Raw genomic sequence first — 23856 nt, 5'->3', positions numbered from 1 at the left:
TAGAAAAAAGTAACTTGGGGAGCAGAACAGAGGACTTTAGTGAGATATAATCTTGAATAGGGACCAATCAGCTGGTAAGTCATACCTTCAGGTGCTTGATCCAATACAAAATCATGGATTTAGACTTTAGTCTTTTTCTGGGATAATTTACAACTTCCCTTCCAGGATGCCTATCTGTTGAGGAAATAAACCGTCACTTTATCTTAGAGAAGTGAAACCGGTTCTAAAGTAACTTACCAAACTCTCTTCTAATCCATTGTGCCCAGCGTATGATCTTGTCTACAGTTCTAAGGACAGACCATCAAGGTCAGAAACCAAATTTCATCCTATATTTTGGCATTCGAACTCGTCCCTATCTAGAAGCAGCAAAAATAAATTTTGCCAATACAGCAAAATACTCTGTCCCCAAAATTGCCAAAGTGGAAATGAAAACTCCTCCAAAATATGATAGCCTTTCCATTACATATAATCCTCTAACATTCATCTGGCGCTTTTTTTTTGGTGGGGGGGGGGGGTCGGGGAAATTGAGAGCTAATGAAGTCAAATCTGAGGCTCTTATCACATCCTATATACGACAGGTCCAAAATATGGAGACGAGGTTGCACCTACCATCGTATTACTCCACGAAATTTACTTACCATAGAATTTACAGTCATGCTGAAATCGCTGAGCTACATTCAACCTCCAAAAAAAAGAGAAAATAATTGAATCATCTTTTGGGCTACCTTTCCAAACTGAAAAGTTACAAAACCTTAAATATGACAACCCGTCAACAACCCAAATCTGACAGAAACACGAATTGCTCGTAAAAGTTGTTGGTGCTGTTGGATACTTAGTCACAGTGGTTACGGGTAATTAAAGGGCCTGGTAAAGCAACAAAAGCAGACCCGCAGTCACATGCTTCTGAATGGAAGATGCCATCTACTGACTTCAAATGTTATATACATCAGCATGTCGTATATACCTGGCAAAATATGTAGCATGAAAAGCTCCACAAACAAGGTTCGGAACATCAGTACCATCAGCAAAGATTGATATCTCCCATGTAGAACAAATATAAGTGACGTGGTAGTATTGTGCCACTTGCAGAGAGGATACACATACCCGACACATGCATATCTTCCATTCGGTGAACCTCGACTAGAATACCCAACACACGCATATCTTCCACTCGGTGAAGCTCGACTAGAATACCCAACACATGCATATCTTCCACTCGGTGAACCTCTACTAGAATATCCAACACATGCATATCTTCCACTCGGTGAACCTCGACTAGAATACCTAACATATGCATATCTTCCAATCGGTGAACCTCGACTAGAATACCCAACATATCATCTGAAGGGTGAACCTCGACTAGAATACCCAACATATCATCTGAAGGGTGAACCTCGACTAGAATACCCAACACATGCATAGCTTCCAAACGGTGAACCTCGACTAAAATACCCAATACATGTATATCCTCTAATCGGCGAACCTCGACTAGAACACCAAATGCATGCATAAATTCAAATCGGTGAACCTCGACTAGAATTCACAATACATGCATATCTTCCATTCGCTAAACCTCGACTAGAATACCCAACACATGCATATCTTCTGAAGGATTAACCTCTACTGATATCCCCAACACATGCATATCTTCTGAAGTGTGAACCTCGACTAATATTCCCAACACATGCATATCCAGTTTGGTATCATTGGCCACCATGAATTTATGGATTACAGAAAAGATGGAAAAAACGAATCATCAAAATATATACATTAATTGCTTGAAAGGCTGGTTTGTGGCTGGTTTGAGGTCAGCCGTTCTCTATCATCAAACTTACACGCGCTGATTAAGTATATATTTCATTATATTAAAAACAATCTAATATATGTAACTTTGTAAGCGTATTGATAAATATATGTACTCGCTAGTCCTACAACGTAAGACATATAACGTGGTAATTTTGTTTTAGTGCTCCGCCTTACTGCCCAAATATCGGCCCTGTGTAGCGTGTTCTCATATCGACTGACAGGAGAACGAGAGGTAACATTTTCAGGAATATCTCACACACTTGGCAACTCATATCAACACTCTTCCACAAATTTTAACATAATTGATTGTATTTACTTTGCTGTCTTTATCCGGGTGGAATCAAAATATGACAGTAGCAAATGGAGGAATTGTCATGTTTCGTTCAGCTGGATGGAATGCGATGGAAGCCGGGAATGCCGAAATCGGATTAGGTTGAAAAGTGTTTCTTTGAGGAAACGAATAAAATATACAAATTTGAAGAAAGTGTTTAGATAGCTTCGTTTCGTTCAAGATATTTATCATCCTTTTAATCAATTTCGGCATTCCCGGCATCCATCCGATTCCAACCACCTGAAATGAAGTCAATTTGCTTGTGTGAGAATTTGAATTTATTCAAAAAAAAGACATCAGAGTAAGTGAAGTTCGCCTAAATCAACTCGACTTTAATCTGTGGGAAAGCTTCAATATGTGCTGTTAAGTTTTTGAGATATTGTTGACAATTTGGACGCTCGTTACGATGTCAGTCAACACCGGAACACATTACACAAGACCGTTTTTTGGGCAATAAGACATAGCACGAAAACATAAATAACTTGTGATAGTCTTACACTGTAGTATTAATATACCACCATGTCGGCCTATTCTGCGCATCGGGTAATTCTGCGCAACGATACGTCATTTCTGTAAACATTGGATCACGTATTATTCTGGGTCAAAAATCCATTTTGTATCAAGAAAGAAGGATCGTACTTTAATTAAGGAAAGTGTTAGTCATAAAGTGTACGAACATATACCACATTTCGACTCGAAATGCATATGAAAATGTGATTTCTAAATGTCAACATGAAGACCCACTCCATGACCTTCTGGAACCTGTAACCCCGAAAATCCTATTTACTATGTATCTTTTAGAATCATACAAATAAATACAGTATTTAAAAGCTGGAAATATTTTTCTTAAAAAAATTCTGCACACGTACAAATACACGTACAAAATCGTCTGCTACCCAACGTGTCAACTTGCCACTAGAATGGGATTCTCAAGAAATTCCCCGGCGTATAGTCTCTGAATTCTTTAGTAATTTTCCCCCATAAACAAGACGTTGTAAACATATTACATCCTCTTCATTGTTGTTTCTCTTCCACGTAATAGCTTATTTTTTCTAAAATGTTGAACTTTACTAAGTTGTTTACAAGATCGGTTTAGTTTGCTTAATATCTCTTGCCATTTATTGGCATTGTTACGTTAAATTTAGTAAAACTAGCTATAAACCTGACCGAATTACTCGACTGAACTGCTGACAGAGACAGTAAAAAGTAATGCATATCATTTCTATAGCAAGGTGGATAAACATTACATCTTTTCAAAGCTGTGCGCAGAATAGGCCGACATATCACGAGTCATGAAAACACGCGGGTGGTATAAAAAAAATAAATATTATTTTGAACAGAATTATTCTGTTGACAATTGCCCCTTTTCATATGGTAAGCATTGCAGTATTTTAATTTCGTCAATCGGTCGAATTCAGTATGCGTATTTTCTTCAATATTGGTGACGGAAACCTTAGGTGCGCAGAAATGCCTGACAGCATTGTACTTACTAGTAGATCATATACGAATAGCGATTCTGCAATGGAACAAGGTACAATATTTTGGCAGTGCACCCAAGAAAGACTGAATACGCGACCTTCGCTTGCCAGTGTTCCGATATTTTAACCTATCTACACCTTGGCGGAGCGATCAGATGTTTCAGTGTTTAGTCTAAGCAACATTTATTGGATTTCATGAGTTACGTCCCTTAGCATACATGACCGACCAACCAATAGCGTGTAACAGTGGTGCACTGTACATATGCCGAAAATGATGTTGTACATAGGCAGAAAAAGGTGTAGGCAATTGACTTCAAAAGTATACTTTGTAATTTTAACATCGAAAGGATGGCCACGTACCAAAGAGAAGCCGTTACAGTGTGTGTGTGTGTGTGTTTGTGTGTGTGTGTGTGTGTGTGTGATTTGGACTTTTAACGTAGCCTTAACAATTGTTCAGTCATATCGCTACGATGTCTGCAGTGTGACATTTTATAGAGATGTCTAGCACTGGGGCATCATGCCGCAGACGGTCACATTATCCCGACACCAGGCCAACCACTTCTAACACTAACCTCATAATGCTGTACGCCAAGCCAGGCTCTTTGGAAAGATTCGGCCGGGGTTCGAACCCGTGAAATCTCGCATCAAAGGCGGACGCTGTAACCACTTACGCCACCGAAGCGGTGTGTGCCAACACAGACCGGCAATGGAAATTGCTTTTATGTATCCATTCAAGTTCTGTGCTCCCTTTGTCTCGAGCATGTAGGAACAGTGTTCAAATTTGAACAACTTCATTTTGATTGGATGCGGTGGCTTGCCGCTGCATCCAGTAAATAGACAGACCCGAAACACTGAAATATCCGATCGATCTGCCAAAATGCAGATATGTTAAAAATATCGGAACCTTGGCAACGAAAATGTGAACACACACACACACACACACACACACACTTCCTTCTTGTGGCTAGTAAGGTATTCTACCTTAGCAAGAAGTCTTTTGCAAATTGCCCTCACGTGACCAATGCTTCAAATAAAGAGAATGCATCAAGTTACGGCAGTCATGCTGATATATGTCTGAACAACATTTTGTCCAGGATATTTTATTGTACAGTTATAGTCCCTGGATTAAAGATGATATTTTTTTGCAAAATATTAAAGATGAGACTAAAGAAAACAGGAGCCCAATTAACATTTTTCAAAGGTTTCTATTTATATTTACAATGGAAAAGTTCTAAAATATACATACAGTGTATGCCGCTTTTCAAGATTTCATAATAGTTTTGGTATATGTGATTTTGCTTAAACCATAACAAAATAGTATGTTAATATATAATTTTTTTATGTTTCTGTATTTGTAATTGTTCTTGTTGTGTCGTCCGCGTATCTCATAAGCACTTGGCCAGTATATCTTTTTCATCGCTATTAACGTAAGATGCATTGGCATCGTCGTTATGTCTGATGTTCAGGATGAAGGAGACAAGTATGTATATATTACCGATTTTATCTTGAATTGTTTTTAAAATCCCCCCCCCCTTGCAAAAAGGAGGTAATACGGGGAAGAATGTGGAGTGAGAGAAAAAAAAGATAACTTTCACCAAGTAACCTACAAGACCCTGGGACTTCGTAACGGTTAGGTGAAAACGTTACAAGGGATTTTAATACAGTATTCACAATACCAATGAAAGAAAGTTACAATACATACTGTAATCTCTTTAATATTTTGTTTATTTCTTTCCTCATGTTTTATAAAACTTATCAATATGAGTCTAAAAATATTCTATTTAATATTAAAATGTGCAAAGGCCAATCTACCCTCCATCGACCTTTTCCTATCACGGTGTGGGCTGGTAAGGCAGCAGACTAATCGACCAATAAAGAAACATAGGGATGGGCAATGAGTGATTACCTTTATGGCACATCTACCCAATCACATCACTACATCTCACTATGTCTGTCTGTCTCTCTCCCTGGACCTTTGTAGAAAGCATCTGTGCTCGGCAAGGTTCCGATATGATAACCCTAGCTACACCTTGGCTGAACGATCGTTGTATAAGGTTTTCATTAGATGGAAACTCGCCAAGCCTCGTTTCCTTTTAATGAAACATTTATAACTCTAGTGGCATATCAAAGATACAGCGTACATAATACTATACATCTCCTCTCTCTCTCTCTCTCTCTCTCTCTCTCTCTCTCTCTCTCTCTCTCTATATATATATATATATATATATATATATATATATATATATATATATATATATATATATATATATATATATACATACATACATACATACATACATACATACATACATACATACATACATACATACATACGGATCACTGCCATCTCACTTCTGTCTGCGTGGGTTCTAGTCATGGATTCGGCTAATGTGGATATGTGAGAAAGCTTGCCAGTAGCTTCTCGTGCGTCGGTGGTTCTTTCTGGGGGTTTTCCCGGGTTCTTCCTCCACCATTAATACTGGCCGCCATGTATAGCCTATCGTGTGCTGAAAAATGGCGTTAAACCCTACAACAACAACAACAACATATATATATATATATATATATATATATATATATATATATATATATATATATATATATATATATATATATATATATATATATAAAGAATACAAATCATATGGCGAATAACAGTCCTTTCAAGTGCACTGGATCCAGCAAGGGATCGTGTGTGTGTATATATCAGACCATCGAACTTCTTTTCTTTGTATCATCAACGTTTTGTTTTATATCGTTTGTTATATATAAAATAACTATATTACCCTATATGACCAATGATTATAAAAAATGAGGTGAGACTGGCATTGTTTCATGTTCTTCACTTTTTTGTATTAGAGTATCCTGACGCCACGTATCGCTTTCTCTTGGAGTATCTTAACGCTACATATCACTTCCTCGTGGAGTATTTTAACGGCACACATGACTTCCTCGTGGAGTATCTTAACGGCACACATGACTTCCTCGTGGAGTATCTTAACGGCACACATGACTTCCTCGTGGAGTATCTTAACGGCACACAAAACTTCCTCGTGAAGTATCTTAACGGCACACAAAACTTCCTCGTGAAGTATCTTAACGGCACACAAAACTTCCTCGTGGAGTATCTTAACGGCACACACGACTTCCTCATGGAATATCTCTTAAAGCCACATACCACTTCCTGGTGGAATATCTTCGTACTACATATCACATTCAAGTCGCAGGACCTGTGTATCAGACTTAATTAGCATGTAAAATAGATACCACAATACTTTGAATGTGAGGGAATTAAAAATAGAAAACTCTACACGTGACTAATACCCGCTACGCGCGTTTGATTGTGAATGCTGCAAACGAATATACAACATTACACACTATATATCTCGAAACAGGAGTACGTGTCGGGTGGACGCATTCGTCACATGTATTCTCACGAGAGTTGTTCTTCTATTAAATTGTTCATAACGTCTTACATATTGCGATCTCTTATACTGAAACATGTCAGTTTGAGCCTCGTCATCAAGGTGTACTTTGAAACATGTCATTTTGAACTTCGTCATGGGGGGGTGTAATTTGCAGTTTGAGCCTCGTCATGAGGGGGTAGTTTGAAACACGTAAGTTTGAGCCTCGTCATGAGGGGTTAGTTTGATATCAGTTTGAGCCTCGTCATGAGGGGCTAGTTTGAAACATGTCAGTTTGAGCCTCGTCATGAGGGGGTAGTTTGATATCAGTTTGATCCTCGTCATCAAGGTGTAGTTTGAAACACGTCATTTTGAACTTCGTTATGGGGAGGGTTAATTTGCAACATGTCAGTTTGAGCCTCGTCATGGGGGGGGGGTAATTTGCAACATGTCAGTTTTGGCCTCGTCATGAGGGGGTAGTTTGCAAGATGTTAGTTTGAGCCTCGTCATCAAGGTGTAGTTTGAAACACGTCATTTTGAACTTCGTCATTAGGAGGGGTAATTTGCAACATGTCAGTTTGAGCCTCGTCATGGGGGGGGAGGGTGTAATTTGCAACATGTCAGTTTGAGCCTCATCATGAGAGGGTAGTTTGAAACATATCAGTTTGAGCCTCGTCATGAGGGGGTAGTTTGCAACATGTCAGTTTGAGCCTCGTCATCAAGGTGTAGTTTGAAACGGTGAACTGTGAAATTGGATAGTTTAAGTTATAAAAAATTCACATCAGCTAGTAATGAAAAATGAAAAATTTGCGTAAAAGTCAGACAGTGTCTGATTTTATTTACTATTTAAATTTAGGAGAACTGATCAAATTTACAGGTTACAATCTGAGCCATAAATGATTTGAAGTCCCACAAATGTAACAACCCTGACCGCAATATAATTATTATACCCGTTGTCTGAAAAAGAACATATATATTATTTTAGATCTATATATTCTTAACACTCCTTCCAAAACAAAAACAAAACATTTCACAGATGATGCTATAGTTGTCACACTTGAAACGTGACTTTACTATGAGACATAGATTTGCAATACTGTTCCGGAAATGGTTTAAGGCACAAAAAGCCTCCAAAAGACATGGTACCCGTTCTTGTCTTGCTTCTCATTTACATTTGGCAAACTGCTCGAAAATTGCTTGAAATATTTCATACATCCCATGTGTTGTTCACAATTGTTCCCAGGGGTCTTGATGCAGTGGGTCATAGAGTTCAGTGAGGTTAGTAGATGGAATCTCACCTTGACATGGCGTCATAGGTGTTAAAATAACAGTTTTGGAGGGCACTTTAACAGAGAATGTATTTTAATTGTTGTTTTTCTTTTCACTGCCCAGTGTGTTAGTTACTATTGTAGCTATTTGCAATCTCTTTGAAATTTGTTAATTTGCTTCTTGTTGTGATGAAATACTATAAAATACGCTTAGGATTTGGACGTGAAAGTTGGTTTATATAAAGGAAATAGAGCACTACAAACATTGCATTTCCAGCGTCCCGAAAAATGAAAACCAATAACAGGTAATTAAAACATTTAAGTTATTTACAATTAAGCTGAGTCATGAAAGCTATGGTTTACTTATCTCCTCCAATGACCATGAGATTGTTTATATCCTCCAGTTGTCTCTGTATTGGTTGGTTTGTCTGCCTGTTTTATCTTTATATACATATATCGAGAGAGAGAGAGAGAGGACGGACCATACGATTGTTTTAACTTCCATTTGCCTGTCTCTCTGTTGGTCGGTTCATATGTCAGTTTTACTATCACAGATCCATAGACAGACACAGAGAGGAAGGGGGAGCTGCCCCCTGAATGACCACACAGTGAAAGAGAGGCCTTCAAAAATCTAAATATTAAACAATTTCATTCTGTACACTCAGCCTTTTCAAGTGTCATAAATCGTCATCCCGTGTCTCACCAACTGCATGCTGATGACTCTCACATATACAAATCTAGTCACCCAGTTGACTTTGATGCTAGAGAAGTGCATTTCCGATGTAAAGTCATGGATGACATGTAACAAGCTAAATAATGATAAATCTGAGGTCATTCTCTCACCTCACAAAGACTTTCTCATTTCTGTCCTCAACCTCAAACAATACCTATCAGCAATACCAACATTAAATTCACACAACTCTCATTGCACAACTCATGAAGACGTTCAGTGCTGTACATCTGAAGCTGATACGTACCATATCCATTCGTAGCTTTCTTTCTGTTGTTGCCACTAAAACACTGGTGTGTTCTTGTGACTTTCTTGACTTAATTGTTGTATTTCTATTTTTATCTGGATCGCTTCAGTATCTATTACAGGAACTTCAAAATGTTCAAAACACTACTACTCAGATCGTGCTTACAGTACCAAGAACCGAGGACTCCCCACTCCAACCCGCCCACCGCCCACTCTGTACTCTCGTTCCAGAAACAAACACAAAATCTCTTCTTTATTATTTCGTTGACTGCCTACAATCCGTACGTCATGGCTTTTTCTGACATTCGTTTTCTCATTACTCCCTGTCGAAGACAACGACACCATGATCTCATTTATGAGCGCTCTAAAAACTCACAACTTTAAGCTACAAGAAAAGACTACTCGCGTTTGATGGTGAATGTTACAGACGAATATACAACATTACATATTATATATCTCGAAATAGTAAACATACATACATACATACATACATACATACATACATACATACATACATACATACATACATACATACGTACGTACGTACATACGTACATACATACTTGCATGGGGTTTAATGTTAAAAGAAAAATAATTCCCCATGTTTTCCTCGCTGTCTATCCTGGAGTGTAAAAAATAAAATAAAAATTGTCTATTTTATGTATTGTTAACAGAACTTTTAATTTCCTTTCTTTTGGTACATGACATCTTCGCTAGGCAAGGTTTCAATATGTCAACCTATCCACACCTTGGCGGATCGATCAGATATTTCAGTGCGTTGTCCGAGAGACATCTTTGGATGATTTGCCTGCCTTTGCATGTAATGCTAACTAACCAATAGCGCGTAACAGCGGTGCATTGTACAGATGCCTAAAATGGTGGAGGCAATTAACTTCAAAAGGATACTTCGTAAGTTTAACATCGAAAGCATGAATACGTACCAGAGAGAAGCCACTATAGGTGTGTTTGAGGGAAAGGAGTTATTTTTTGCAAACAATGTTCGTCAGTGGATTACTGCATATTTATCAGTCCATTTCAGTTGTTTTCTCCTTTCCCTCGATCAGGTAGGAATAGTGATTGGTTGTGATTGTATGCCATGACATCCCGCCGCATCCAGTGAAGTTTACAGACCCGAAGCATTCAAATATCTAATCGATCCGCCAAGGTGTAGGTAGCGTTAACATATCGGAACATAGGCCAGCAAAGATGGGTATAATTGATGGGTGTAATTTGGGTATTAGAATATATGTCTTGGCCTTATTTCAAATGTGCATTTATCAAAAGACTGCTAGCTCCGCTTGAACATTTTCACTTCCGGAACTTTCTCTATTTTTATACCTGCGAAAGTGGCCGTACTTTTAACTAGATCAGGCTGCATTTTGAGGGCATGGGAGCAGCTGTTTGGATCAGATATGTGCTAAAATCATGCACGATTTTCACAACTGCAACATCTCAAGAAATGTTAGCCACAGTACATGAAAATAATATAGAGGTACGCCAACATTCTCTCCATTATGCATGTTGCAAATGCCTGCAACTTTACTTTACAATTGCCACTCTGTCCCCAAAGAGCTAGCAGCTTTTTAAAGATTAAGCTTAATACCAGATCATTATTATTATCATTATTATTATTATTATAATTATTATTATTATTAAAGAAGTTGTCTCGCTTTGACTGTAGCAGTAAGAGGTTACTGTTGGGGCTGGTCGGACTGGTGTCAGGAAAATTGTATCGGGTGGGATGTGATGCAACATGTCTGCGGCATGATGCCCCAGTGCTAGACATCACTATAAACTGCCCCACTGTAGATATCGTTGCGATATGACTAAAATTGTTAAAGCTACGTTAAAAACAAAACAACACAAATACACACATTATTATCTGTTTTAGAACCTTATTATAGCATGTAAATCAAAAACAAAATCGAGCGTCCAATAAGATTACAGTATGTGTGTGTCGCTTATCCTAGGAATCTATTGTACGGCCAGGTTATTGGTATTGCAACTTTGTAGAAATATTCCATGGAAAGTGTACGTACGCGTGGTATTTAAAAAGTTTTCAATATAAGTGCGCCGGACTATGAGGCGCCGTAGCTAACAAAAGCTGGTCCAATCAGAACGTTGCCGTTGAAATTTTAATGTCGTATGTCCAGAATTCCAATTTCACGTGTTGTATCAAAAATGCTTGTCCTTAAAGTTCCGTTTTCTATGTCGAGATTTTAGATTGTGTCTGTTGAATTAAACAGTAGTATTTGAAAGTTATATTTTCAATGCCGATGTTTTAGATTGTGTAGTTTGAAGAACACGACGGTGGTTGAAACTTCAATGTCATGCGTCTAGAATTCCTAATTTACATATTGGTTCAAAGAATTTATGTTGAAAGTTCCATCTCATATGTTGAGTATTTAGATTTCATCTGTTGAATGAACAGCGTTGGTTGAAAATTATATGTCTAATGTCGAGTTTTTAGATTGTATCTTCTGAATTACATGACGGTTGTTGAAATTTTAATGTCATATGTCGAGAGTTTCATTTTAATACCTTGAATCACATTGATTGTGCTGAAAGTTCCATTTCGCATATTGAGTTTTTAGATTGTATCTGTTGAATTACACAGCGGTGGTTGGACTATTTTATTGTGTTTGTCAGAATTGCTATTTTGTTACTATGAATTTCTTCGCTAGAGGTCGCTCTCGTAAACGGACAGCGTTATTTTTAAACAATGAGGCTGCTTTGAAATTCAAGAGATGAAATCTAAATACTCGCCATATGAAATGGAACTTTCATCACAAACAGTTACATTCAACGTGTGAATTAGGGATTCTCGACATATGATATAGAAATTTCAACCACCGCTTTGTAATTCAAAATAAACACTGTATAACGTCGACATAGGAAATAGAATTTTAAACCACCACTGTATAATTCAACATATGAAATCTAAACTTTCGATCTAGAAAATGGAACTGTAAGAACACGCAATTTGATCCAACACGTGATATTGGATTTCTCGACATACGACATCGAAATTTCAACTGCAACTTTCTCATTGGACCGGCTTTTGTCCGCTACGGCGCCGCATACCGGACAACAAATTTTTTTTTAGCGAACAGTGCCGCCAGAGCAGCCAGTCAAAGTTGCCCCCAGCCCCTCATGTATGTCTACAAAATTGCTTCATCTGATTATCCAATTATTAAATGCTATTTTGTATTCACTTTTTGTTTTTTTTTTGTTTAGACACCTGAAAACTGCACTTCCAACCGCATAGCGGCTTTCAAATTGTTTGCCCCTCAGATAATCTTTGAACACAGGAATCGGTCAAAAGTCATTTGGCGCTAAATCGGAGCTGTGTAGAGTATGAGCCAATGTTTGGATGCTGTGTTTCTTGAGGGTGTCTGTCACGGCGGCGGATTTATATGGGTGCGTTATCACGGAGTAGAGGTGGGATAGCTACGTGGATGCGTAATTTGTAGTGTTTCGCACCTTTTGGCAGCACTTTGGAGATATACGGACAAATCTACGACACAAGCAAAGTCTGGGCCTTTTGCATCGAAAAGTAATGCATATAAAAAATTTCACAGTGAAACTGAGTGGAGCAAAGTGTGGTCTCTGTCAGTTTTACTTTATTGTTTTCTCTTACAATATTAAATTAATGTTACATCACCTGTAACAATGTCATCGAAATGTCTCTTCTATTTATTTTCATATTTGACGAATAGCTGTTTAGCGATTTCAATCCTCGTCTGTTTTCGATCAGCCATAAGCAAATGCGGGACACATCTTTCACAAAAACTTTCGAGTTTCAAATGATTCTTCAAAGTATTAAAAACAGCTGGCGATTTAATGCCTGTTATAATGGAAATATGTTCCACTGTGGATTAAGCATATTTGTCAACTGCCCTTTTCACGGCACCCACTTTCCGCTCTGCAATCGCAGAGAACGGTCTTCCAGAATGTAGTTAATTTTCTATTGATTTTCGACCTTTTTAAAACGATAAACGACCTCCAAATTGTAGGATATGACAGAAAATTACACCCGTTAACTTTATCGATAGGCGGCTCTGATACCAGTCGGGGAGTACTCTAGGAATCTGAGAGTACTCTAGGAGTCGGGAGTACTTTAAGAGCGCCGAGTTTTACAGCATGCCCTTTGCTCAGCAACATATTCTTTCCCTTCACTGCCATTTTTAGGTCACTGTCATTCATCATGTAACGTCACAAGCACATATCTATATGTGTCGTGCGTGCTGCCTTTACAGCTGCAGATCATTGTACAGAATGTAATATTGTCTATCGATCGACGTTAAATTGATTGACAGATTCAAAATAACAAAAACGACACAGTTTCCTGAAGGTTAATTTGTGCAAGGTTCACGTACAAGGTTTTACTACTTGCAAGCATGTGTAGTGCCGTCTTTTTTCGTGTTGATGGATTATATGGCACTCGGACAGTATCGGCGAAACAATTCAACATGGCAGGAAGATTTAAGTGTGCACAGGTCAAGACGCTGCACTATGGCTGAGAACCGTCATAGTATGTCATAATGTGACCTAGATGGCACTTTGATGGCTGATTATGTCTTCAGAATAATTCATCGCCAAGAATTGTCAAGTACGGCTTTAGCTGCTACAAGATGACAGAGTTCTATCTGGAGCTCTCGCAGAGCTGCACGAATCATGGAATTAACGGGTCTAAAGTCCGTCAAAACTTCAGTTGTTCTGGCACCGTTAGAGATGATAGGCACGTCGCACGTTACAATAGTTTCAGACATTGTCTTTAATATAAAGTTGGGGGATGGAGTGAGGACATGTCTGTTTCAAATCGGACATCACCAGACCAAGCTTAGTTTCGCCAGTCTTTCCAGATTCAAAGGGCGCTTACTCAGATAATCCACACATACACAGAGAACGAAAAAGAAGTTATCAGGCGTGACATCCTACCTCGCAAACGTTAGATTGCAGCGGTTCTTTAACCCATTTTCTTAACCATATGGTTAAGCGTAACACCCACAAGTGACCTACGCTCACAACGTTCGGTTAATGCGCGTTTAAATCAATAACACGTATTGTGTATATATTCGTTACGGAAACATATTTTCTTATCTACATATACATATGGTATTTCTGAATGAACGAGAGCGCGAAACGGCCAATTAAACACCGATTTAACATATAGATCAGCGATGACTTGCTTCTTTTGAATGTTTGGGAATTGAAAAACCTATGCATTTTCTCGAATTTTGTGACCTTGTTCCAAGTTGTGACATTTTGTTTTGAGTGCTTGAAACCAAACTTGATGTATTCGACCTGATTTCTTTGCCATCTTATAGATTTGTGCTTCAAAAAAGAGTCAAAATTATCTTATAAATTCTGACGATATTAAGGTGTTTATCCAAAACTAGTTGTATGGTTCGATAACGTAATTAGTAGTGTGAGATAGCTTTCCACCTGTCCTTGTATTTTACTCATCTGTGTATTCTTCTCTCATATTGCTCCAATTCATTCTTCTCTTCCTCTCGACTTTCTCCAATTTCCTACTCCTCCTCGACTCCTCTATACTTCGTCTCCTTCTCCACTTTCTCCTCCTCGACTCCTTTTCCTCCTACTCCTCGACTCTCTTCACCGACTAGACTTGTCGACCCTACTGCTCTGCTAGTCTCACTTCCGTCTCCCCTGTAAGAGACTCGGGACTTAAATGAACCAAACGTTCTGTCCCCCAAAAAAGCTTCCTGTGAAAACACCAGGACGGTACACTCTTTTCCTTAGCGCTCTCATCTCAAACTACACCCAGCCTATCAATAACGGCTATTAAATTTCTTCTGTCATGCATTCATTCACATCGAAATAATCATACGTTCTTGTATCGTAAAACAACGTCGTAATAAAAGCACGGTAACAATTGCTTCTCATACATACATCAATAAATTGCGTCACATCAGTACATATTCCTAATCCCATTACACTAAACAATATCACAACAATCAAACGCAATCCTTTACATTACAACTCATACAAAGTACACAAATATTCAAATATCCATACTCTGATATATTCATATATCCATATTAACTAATCTTCAACCATTTTAAAAATTCCCAGTTCAAGCATACATAGGTAATTCCACGTACTAAACGAACGTAGTAAATAAGTATACATAATTACAATTACAATGCCGTAATATTCTGCAAAAATTGAGCAAATAACCTATTGACCTTTACGAAGCTTTGTCTTTCTTTAGAATCTCCTTTTTAAGTTTTACCGCCAAATTACGAGCGGCTCTCTCTGAGTAAGCCTATATTGCTCATCAATCTTCCTAGGCGAGACTAAATTTTCGCTTGACAGTTAGAAATTATAATTCGGATCGAAATTGTTATCACACCCTCTGTTCCAATTCCTATTGGATGTTGCTGTGACCTGATCCCATCAAACTTAGCGGACAATGTTCTCCTCGCTGTCTATCCACGTGGGGACGGATTTAGAACATGCCCCGGTCCCTCGCGGTTTCTGTGATCTTAGCACAAAGCTGTAACAGCTAGATGGGAAGTTGCGCTATCTAACACCTGTGCCAATTCAAGATGCCGGATCTTCTCTCTGGTCACGGTAACCTTGTGTAAGAGATTAACTTTAGCCTGCAGCAATGTTTTGACAGCAACCATGGCTTGTACCAATATCTGAGTTTATGAACGATTTACGAACTGGGAATATGACATATTGATTCACTTTTTAACCTTCCTATTTCTATCAACGGTGGTGTGAAACTAAATCCACGTCAGACTCTAAACGGATTTAAAAACAAACACTTAAATGAGGCGGGGAAAAAACATTTTGTGCGCCAATATAAATCCCGGCGTTTTAAGTCAAATGTAATGTAATAAGGAAAGAAAAAACTGCATTATTACTTCAGTCAATGTAACTAAGTTAAACCTTACTGTCAAACAATAATCATCCCTTTTCAGAATATCAACTAACAAAACATTTCAAAATAAACTCAGTATTGTTACGCATTCTGGGTTTAGTACACCATTGTTTAGCACAGACTGTCATAGGTTAAGAATAGAATACAATACGGCAAACATGTACCCAACACATACAGATGAAGAAAAAAGAGGAAACAAAAATATTTAAAAAAAGGAATAAATACGAAAACTTTGAATAAATATATCTATATTTTAACCAATGCTACTAAAAACAAGCTTAGAGCCTTCATTCCAGAAAACTATAAGATTTTTGGAAGATCATGGGCAAGTTTAAAACGCGCGATACGATTTCGAACATGAAAATTAAAGAGTTGTATAAAAAGAACTTTAAGAAACCAAACCCAACGCTCAGAGGCAAAGGCAAACATGAAAATTGTGAAGTATATTTAATATCAATGATGATGATAAAATCCTCGATGACCACATTTCTTATATTGCAATTAGTTCATGTGTTACGAAACTTAAGAATTATAAAGCGTTTACCATGGACAGAAGTTTATGTGAGTATGTAAGGAAGCTTTAAATATAGTTCTTCATCTGTAGGAACGTCCTCTTTAATTTAATGTTTGATTAATAATATCAGATTCATGGCTGAAAGAGATTATATAACCTTTTTGCAAGGGTAGTGGAAGTTAAAATAATCCAGACAATTACCGTCCAAGAGCGATATTAGTTTCTTAACGAAATTTGTTCATATCATTCTTGAACATCAGATTAACATTCATTATCGACAATTTTGGTATTCAAGAAGAAAATCTCGTCACTATTGTCTTGTTTAGGCGGATGATAAGCCCAGCGTCCTGGAAAGGTTGAGAGAAACGGTCAACGAGGTTTTGGAATGAGCCTATGTTTGGCTTGCCGCATCATCAGCTAAGAGACCATAGACAGCGTTTCTGTGGTAACAGATTAAAACCTTTCGGATCTTGGTTTTGGCTCTGAGTCGTGCAGTGTAGTACAGTGTTCCATGTGTCCTTGTGTGACTCATTCCCTCGGATGATGAGTCAAAGGCGTGTTTCAACAGGATATAAAAGAAAATCCCGAATATGGTAGGGACAAGAACGTGTCCATGCTTGCTTCCACTACGTATCTCAAAAGCCTCTGAGGCCGAACTATCATACTAAACTGTGCCACACATATTTGTGAGGTCATTGAAAGCGATGTAAGGTGGCCTTCTCTGTTACATGCACTAATCCTGCAGTTGTCGTAAGCGAGAAAATCATGTCGATGGTGGACCTATCTGTTCTGAAACCGCCATGTGACTCAGGGTTGACTCGATTAGGAAGGATGCGAAGTATGTTCATGACAGTTCGAGCAAACGCTTTGCATAAGTTGCAGAACAGGGAAATACCGCAATAATTGTTGCAATTGCTTCTGTCGGTCTTTTTGCTGAGAGTGCTAATGTTAGCGTTTCTAACATTTGGCAGTACTTTATATCCTTTTCAGCATAGACAAAGGACCTCATGGAGGTGTTGGCGTAGTATTGTTTTCTCACTTATCACGGCTTCTCTTGGTATGCCATCTTTTTCGGTAGACTTTCCGTTTGCTAGGCTATATATGGCCTTGCTGAGTTCGTAAACGGCTGGTTCATTTAAACTCACCATCTGCTTATCAAGATCGTTGATGATATCACCTGTAGCTGATTTCAGAGGGGCCATCTTTTTTAAGTTTGACTGATTGTCTTCTTTACTCCATCATACATGCCTCTGATGTTACTTGTTTCTGCTGATGTCTGGATGCTCTGGAATATCTGCTAACAATAGTCGTTGGCACAGAGGCTTGCATTCTGTTGGACATTTCTTCTGGCATCTCTCATTGCTTGTAAAGTTTTCTGGCTTGGGGAACTCTTGTAGTTTTTAAGGGTGATGCGTTTGGCCTCAGTAACATGGATCATTTCACTAGAATTTGCCTCGAACCAATGAATGTTCTTGTTTAGCCTTTTGCCAAAGACTGACAGGTCTGAACTGTATATTATGTTTTTCAGTATGTCCCATTTCTGCTGGGCGCTCGTGCCAGGGCTGATGAAGCAAAGAACTTGTTGCAGGACGCCAGAGTATAACTGTGATTTCTCATCGTCAGCTGTGGTACTGACATTGATGAAGGAATTCTTGTTGTGTTTAGAGTAGTGCACTTTCTTCGGCTGCAGTCTGACCTTACTGCTCAGCAAGGAAAGATTTATTTTGCATTCCGCGCTATGGCTGATATGAGAGATGAGGACACTGTTGAGGCTGGTGATCAGATCGAGTTTGTGCCAGTGACTGGATCAGGAAGTCTCCATGACACCTTTGGTTGAGACTTGGTGTGAAAGTAAGTGTTTGTGACGCCGATGCCGTGGAAGGAGCAACATTCAAGTCGACTCTCAACATTTTCGTTCATCTTCCCAGTGCCATGATATCTAAGTGAGGTTGGTCATGAGTCACGATCGGCATCTACTCTTGCGTTAAGGTCCCCTAACGGGTATAGATGTTCATGTTTGGAGATTTCATTGATGGTGGCCTCAAGTTCGTCGTAAAAATAGTTCTTTGTTTCGGATTACGAGTTGGGTATAGGAGCATACACGCTCACAAAGTGTAACGAGCCCTCGAGAATTAATAGACGAAATATTAAGACTCTCTCGCCCCTTTGTGGGTGTCTCTCTGTCCCGTTCGTGGGAGTCTCTCTGGCCCGTTTGTGGGTGTCTCTCTGGTCCGTTTTTTTTTTTGGGGTGTCTACGTAACCCACCGAACTGCGAAGGAAACTCCGTGCTCTCTTTTCTTCTGGGCTTTTTCCTTACTAGAAGATGATGTAGTGTTTTTTCCAGAAGCGAACTAGTCAATGCTAGCGGTGATTTTTCGAATGATGCGATGTAAACAGAACTTGCAAATCGACATTGAGCACATAACTTTTATCAGTCAGCAGTTTTGAAGAGGCCAGTTGTCATAGTTCTGACATCCCAGCAGTGAAGCGTGGCTGGAGTGAGGTCTTCAGTGCGCATGCCAAGGCATGTTCATATGAAGATCATGAGTTGTCCAAGCCTCAGGGTTCCCCACTTTGCGTCAGTGACAGATTCAAAAGGAAAGGGTGACTCAATACAGTTTAGAACCAGTGCAGCTGCATGAGCTGCTGGAGAGATGCCGAAAATGACATCAAACTGCCTTACTGGTTCCACTCTGGATTTTCTTGTTAAGGTCTACTCCCTTATCCCCCCTCTCTATATGTGTACATATAGATGTATGTATGCATATATATATATATATATATATATATATATATATATATATATATATATATATATATATATATATATATATATATATACTCTCAATGTGCTGATAAACAGCAACAGTAAAGACGACACTGACTAAAGTAATGAGATGGCAAGTAAGTTTAAAAAAAGATGAAGATAATTAAAAAAAAGAAATGAATGCAAAATATTTAGTGAATAAGTGTTGATTTCATACCCAAAGGGATGACTTGAGTGTAAGAAAGAAATGAGACAAAAAAGACCGCAGGCCTCAGAGTATCGCACAGGTTAGGGCTTGGTACCACGAACAAATTTTATAATGCGGTATACCGCGGTATTTTTTAACATACCACGGTATAACGAAATTATATCAGAGACAAACAATTTAATTTTCTGGAGAAGAGGTCTTGGATTATTATTTTTAAATCACATTTATGGCTCTCAGAATGGCTGGGACTAAAATGTTCTAATATAAATTAAAATTAAAAGAAAATCACAGTTCCCCCACCCCGAAAAATGTATAATCAGTACCTCACATGTACATTGTACATTTGCTATGAGCATGTATCATTTGTAATCTAAAATCAATACATTAAGCTAATACTATAGCTGATACCCTGTAAAAGACATAATGCTGACATAAGAAAGCTTGTTGATAAAAATAGAAAGTTTTGACATTGAAGCCTCCGACTTACTAGCTACATTTTTGGTATAATCGGCAGTGAAGCTTTTAATGGGATGCTAACGCCCGAGAAAAATAGATGTTAAGCAGAGAGAACCAGAAAACATAAACCAAACTGGCTCATCAATCGAGAAAATATTTAATGGATTTTGAGAAATTACGCAAAATTCACACACACATTAACGTACGATGATAAATAAAGAGAAAAATTACAAAATTTCCTTCTTTTAATCCGAACGTTTTCCAAAAGTTGGGTTTGACGCGAATTTTTCACAAAATCCCATTCGGCCGCCATGTTGGCATACTTGACAAGTGTCAAAGATAAATATAATTATATCTGTATTATTTGAAATTAATTTTTGGTGAATACAACTATTTTGCATTAATTGAATAATTATTGGAATTGTTTTGTAATGAAACATTTAATTCGTAACTAGATTACACGGGAATTTTTCCATACATTCCCGACATTCCTTACTTACGGAAACTACCAAAGTACCGGTACAGCGAAAAAAGTACCAAAGTACAAACCACTGAAAATAAACACCGCAAGAAACCGATATACCGGTAACACGGCGCACTTATAATAGAGGCTATGTAGTGCCCCTGGACAGATGACACTTGATTACGATGCAAAATGATGTATTACCTATCTGTCTGAAAAATTTGTGACCAGCAATTATGGTATTATTTTATTGCCTTTCAGATACACATTACACCGCTTACATATTTTACTCTGTTAACTTTCAAGTAACGAGTTTACTGTATTTCCTCATCAATATATTTAGCAGAAGGCTATTTACTCTTTAGTTCGTGTCTCTTAAAACATTGACAAATAATTTAATATGCTATCGAACTTTGTAGCCTGGTACACTGGCCTCCCATGCGAATCATCATGGAGGCCAGGGTACCAGGCTACGAATTTTGCATAGTTTAAATATTCGAGAAGCACATGAAATAAAGTAATATAAACCGATATTTCACATGCGAAAACACTTGAAAATAATTCACGGTAGTAATAGGAAGTGTTTCCAAATAACATAAAATCACTCTAGATTGTTGTTTTTAGTCGGGGATGTTTACAAATTCTTACACTGGTACTTCGATAGACTGTTCAACTGTTTGAATTGTTTGTTAATTTTGACCCTCGTTTGGGTGTGAATTGGGGGCACTCTACAGATAGTATGTACTTCTGAGAGATTGACAGGTGTAAGGTGAAGTTGCTTGCATTTGTAAGATGCACAATGGAGAGAATCTTGGCATACCTCTATGTTACTTTTATGTACTGTGGCTGAAATGTCTTTGCATATTGTACTTGCGAACATTATACATGATCAAAGTACACAGCTAACCAAAATGGCTGCTCCCATGTGCTCGAAAAATATGCCTGAATTAGTCGAAAATAATAATATACGAAAAATGAAATTGATAGACTAAATACTACCAGCTGCTGAGAGTGCAATGAATGAATTACAAAATATTTATAAAATTATTTTAATTTTTTTTTTTTTTTTTTTGCTCTTTGACTTTGAAGTCCAGGAAGTGATAATGATCAAGCGAAACTTGTATTTTTATATAAAGGTGCATATCTGAAGTAAGGCCTAACCCGGAAGCATGAAACAAAGTGCAATATTAACTACCGAAAAAATCTCGACTACCATGTGTGTATGTGTGTGTGTGTGAGAGAGAGAGAGAGAGAGAGAAATTAAAGTTTCTAAATCGATTTAGCAAATAAAAAGGGCTCAGAATTGTACGTGTTCATCGCACTATCCAGTGTATCGCCAATTAAAGAAAATATCAAACTGTAAAAAGTAAGAGACACGACCCCACCTACCTCTGAATAAAATTTATAAAAGACTTACTAACCATTTTAAGTGTGTCCCAGAAAAGAATTGAATGTAATATATCCACATGTATGCTCAGACAAACTCATTAAAGTTTTTTTTATTTGCACGGCAGATTTTTTTCTTCAGGATACAAAATCAATGCGGTTTTCTTTCAGAAGCAGAAAGTTATGAAGCAACAGTCAAAAATCTTCATTCAATGGCGATATTGCCATATGGTGCCGGTAAATTTCCGTTGACAAGATCTTGAACAATAGAAATGTCTTAATTCCCGCCATGGCCAAATATGTGTCAAAAGGAAACAAATTAGTCATGTTCACACAAATATCACAGTACTGGCAACAATGCATGTACAAATAATGATATTAATCCGTTTCGAAGAGACACGTGACAGCATGAGTAATCAAATATTGTTGGTTCCGTTTCCGTTATACTGGTGGATCACGGTAGTAAGATACAAAAAGTTAGCAAGAAAAAAGAAGAAAAAGAAAAAGAGTCGAAACCTCTGGTGGACAAGAGACACATAAGGGCAATATTTGGGCAAACAAGATAGTCTTTAATGTAAATATAGGATAGAAAGCCTCGCTCATAAAATACATTTGTGATACCGGGTACATTGTGCGGTGACGTACTCTAAATGTATTGATACATAAACTCGGGGGGGGGGGGCGGGATTTTGTATGGAAATAAATCTGTGGCATGTTTGACGATGCCCGTCTTTTAATAGATCTGTTAGGGACTTGACCGGCATCTGTTTGCGACTTTACCGATTTTTAATGAGGTTCCGTTTGGTAACTATGTCAGGCGAAACTGGACAAGAGTGAATAATGAGTTTTGTTTATCGAAATTTCAAGGGTTGACATGTTGCAAAAACAGTGTTTGTACATGTTGAAATATTTGTCATACCTTGAAACTTTGCAAAGATCGGGTTAATAATTCTATCAAATAATTATTAATGGCAACTGTTTCTATTGGAGAAAAATTGTAATTTGTCAGTGTTACATTAATTGTCTATGAAAAGAGAGAAATCGAGTGCATATAGTGTATGTAGACACGTACGACGTTGTCTATATTGAGTGCAAGGCTATCACCTGAAATCTATTAGCAGTAGGGGTCTGTTGTGAAATATGATAGGGGCTAAGTCTGAGTTGGAGAGGGAATGTATTTTCAGTTCAGTGTGTGAGAAATTATCACATGATGATACTGCGTTTTTTTGTTTCGTTTTTGTGTTTTTTTTAATGGAAAATAGCTTCCACGTCTGAACATAAGAGTGGATTACCTGTACGAGACTGGGCGACGTGCACAAACACTAAAAGCAGCGACGCATAAGGAAGCCAGAGGGAACAAGTACGTTCCTTGGCACGTAGATCCCAACCCAGCTATATTGATTCTGGAGAGTGACCAGTAACCACCAGGTTATGCAGATAGCAGGACAAATAAAGTTCGAAACGCTCTCTCTCTCTCTCTCTCTGTAATCAATTTTCTCGAAATATTAGTCTGTCAAGACAAATATGGCGGGGCATCGTGTGCTTGCCTTTACCGGCACTGCCATCTCACCTATGTCCACGTCGGTTCGAATCTCGAGCGCAACCAATATGGGTATGTGAAAAAGCTGCCAATAGCTGCCCATAGGTCGGTGGTTCTTACTAGGGTTTTCCTGGATTCTTTTCTCCACCAGTTATACTGGCCGCCATGTATAGCCCATCTTGCGCTGAGAATTGGCGTTAACCCCAAAACAACAAGGACGACGACAATCATGGCCCTACTAGATGTCTTAGTTATTTTTTTTAACATAATTTCGTATAATTTTCGTAAAATTATTTTAAGGTATTCTTAATATATTTGTCCTCTACTTCCATACTTCACGAAC

This window comes from Sinohyriopsis cumingii, chromosome 3 (assembly GCF_028554795.1).
Source record: "Sinohyriopsis cumingii isolate HCF-2022 chromosome 3, ASM2855479v2, whole genome shotgun sequence".
NCBI lineage: Eukaryota > Metazoa > Mollusca > Bivalvia > Unionida > Unionidae > Sinohyriopsis > Sinohyriopsis cumingii.
Note: the sequence above shows the minus strand (reverse complement) of the source record.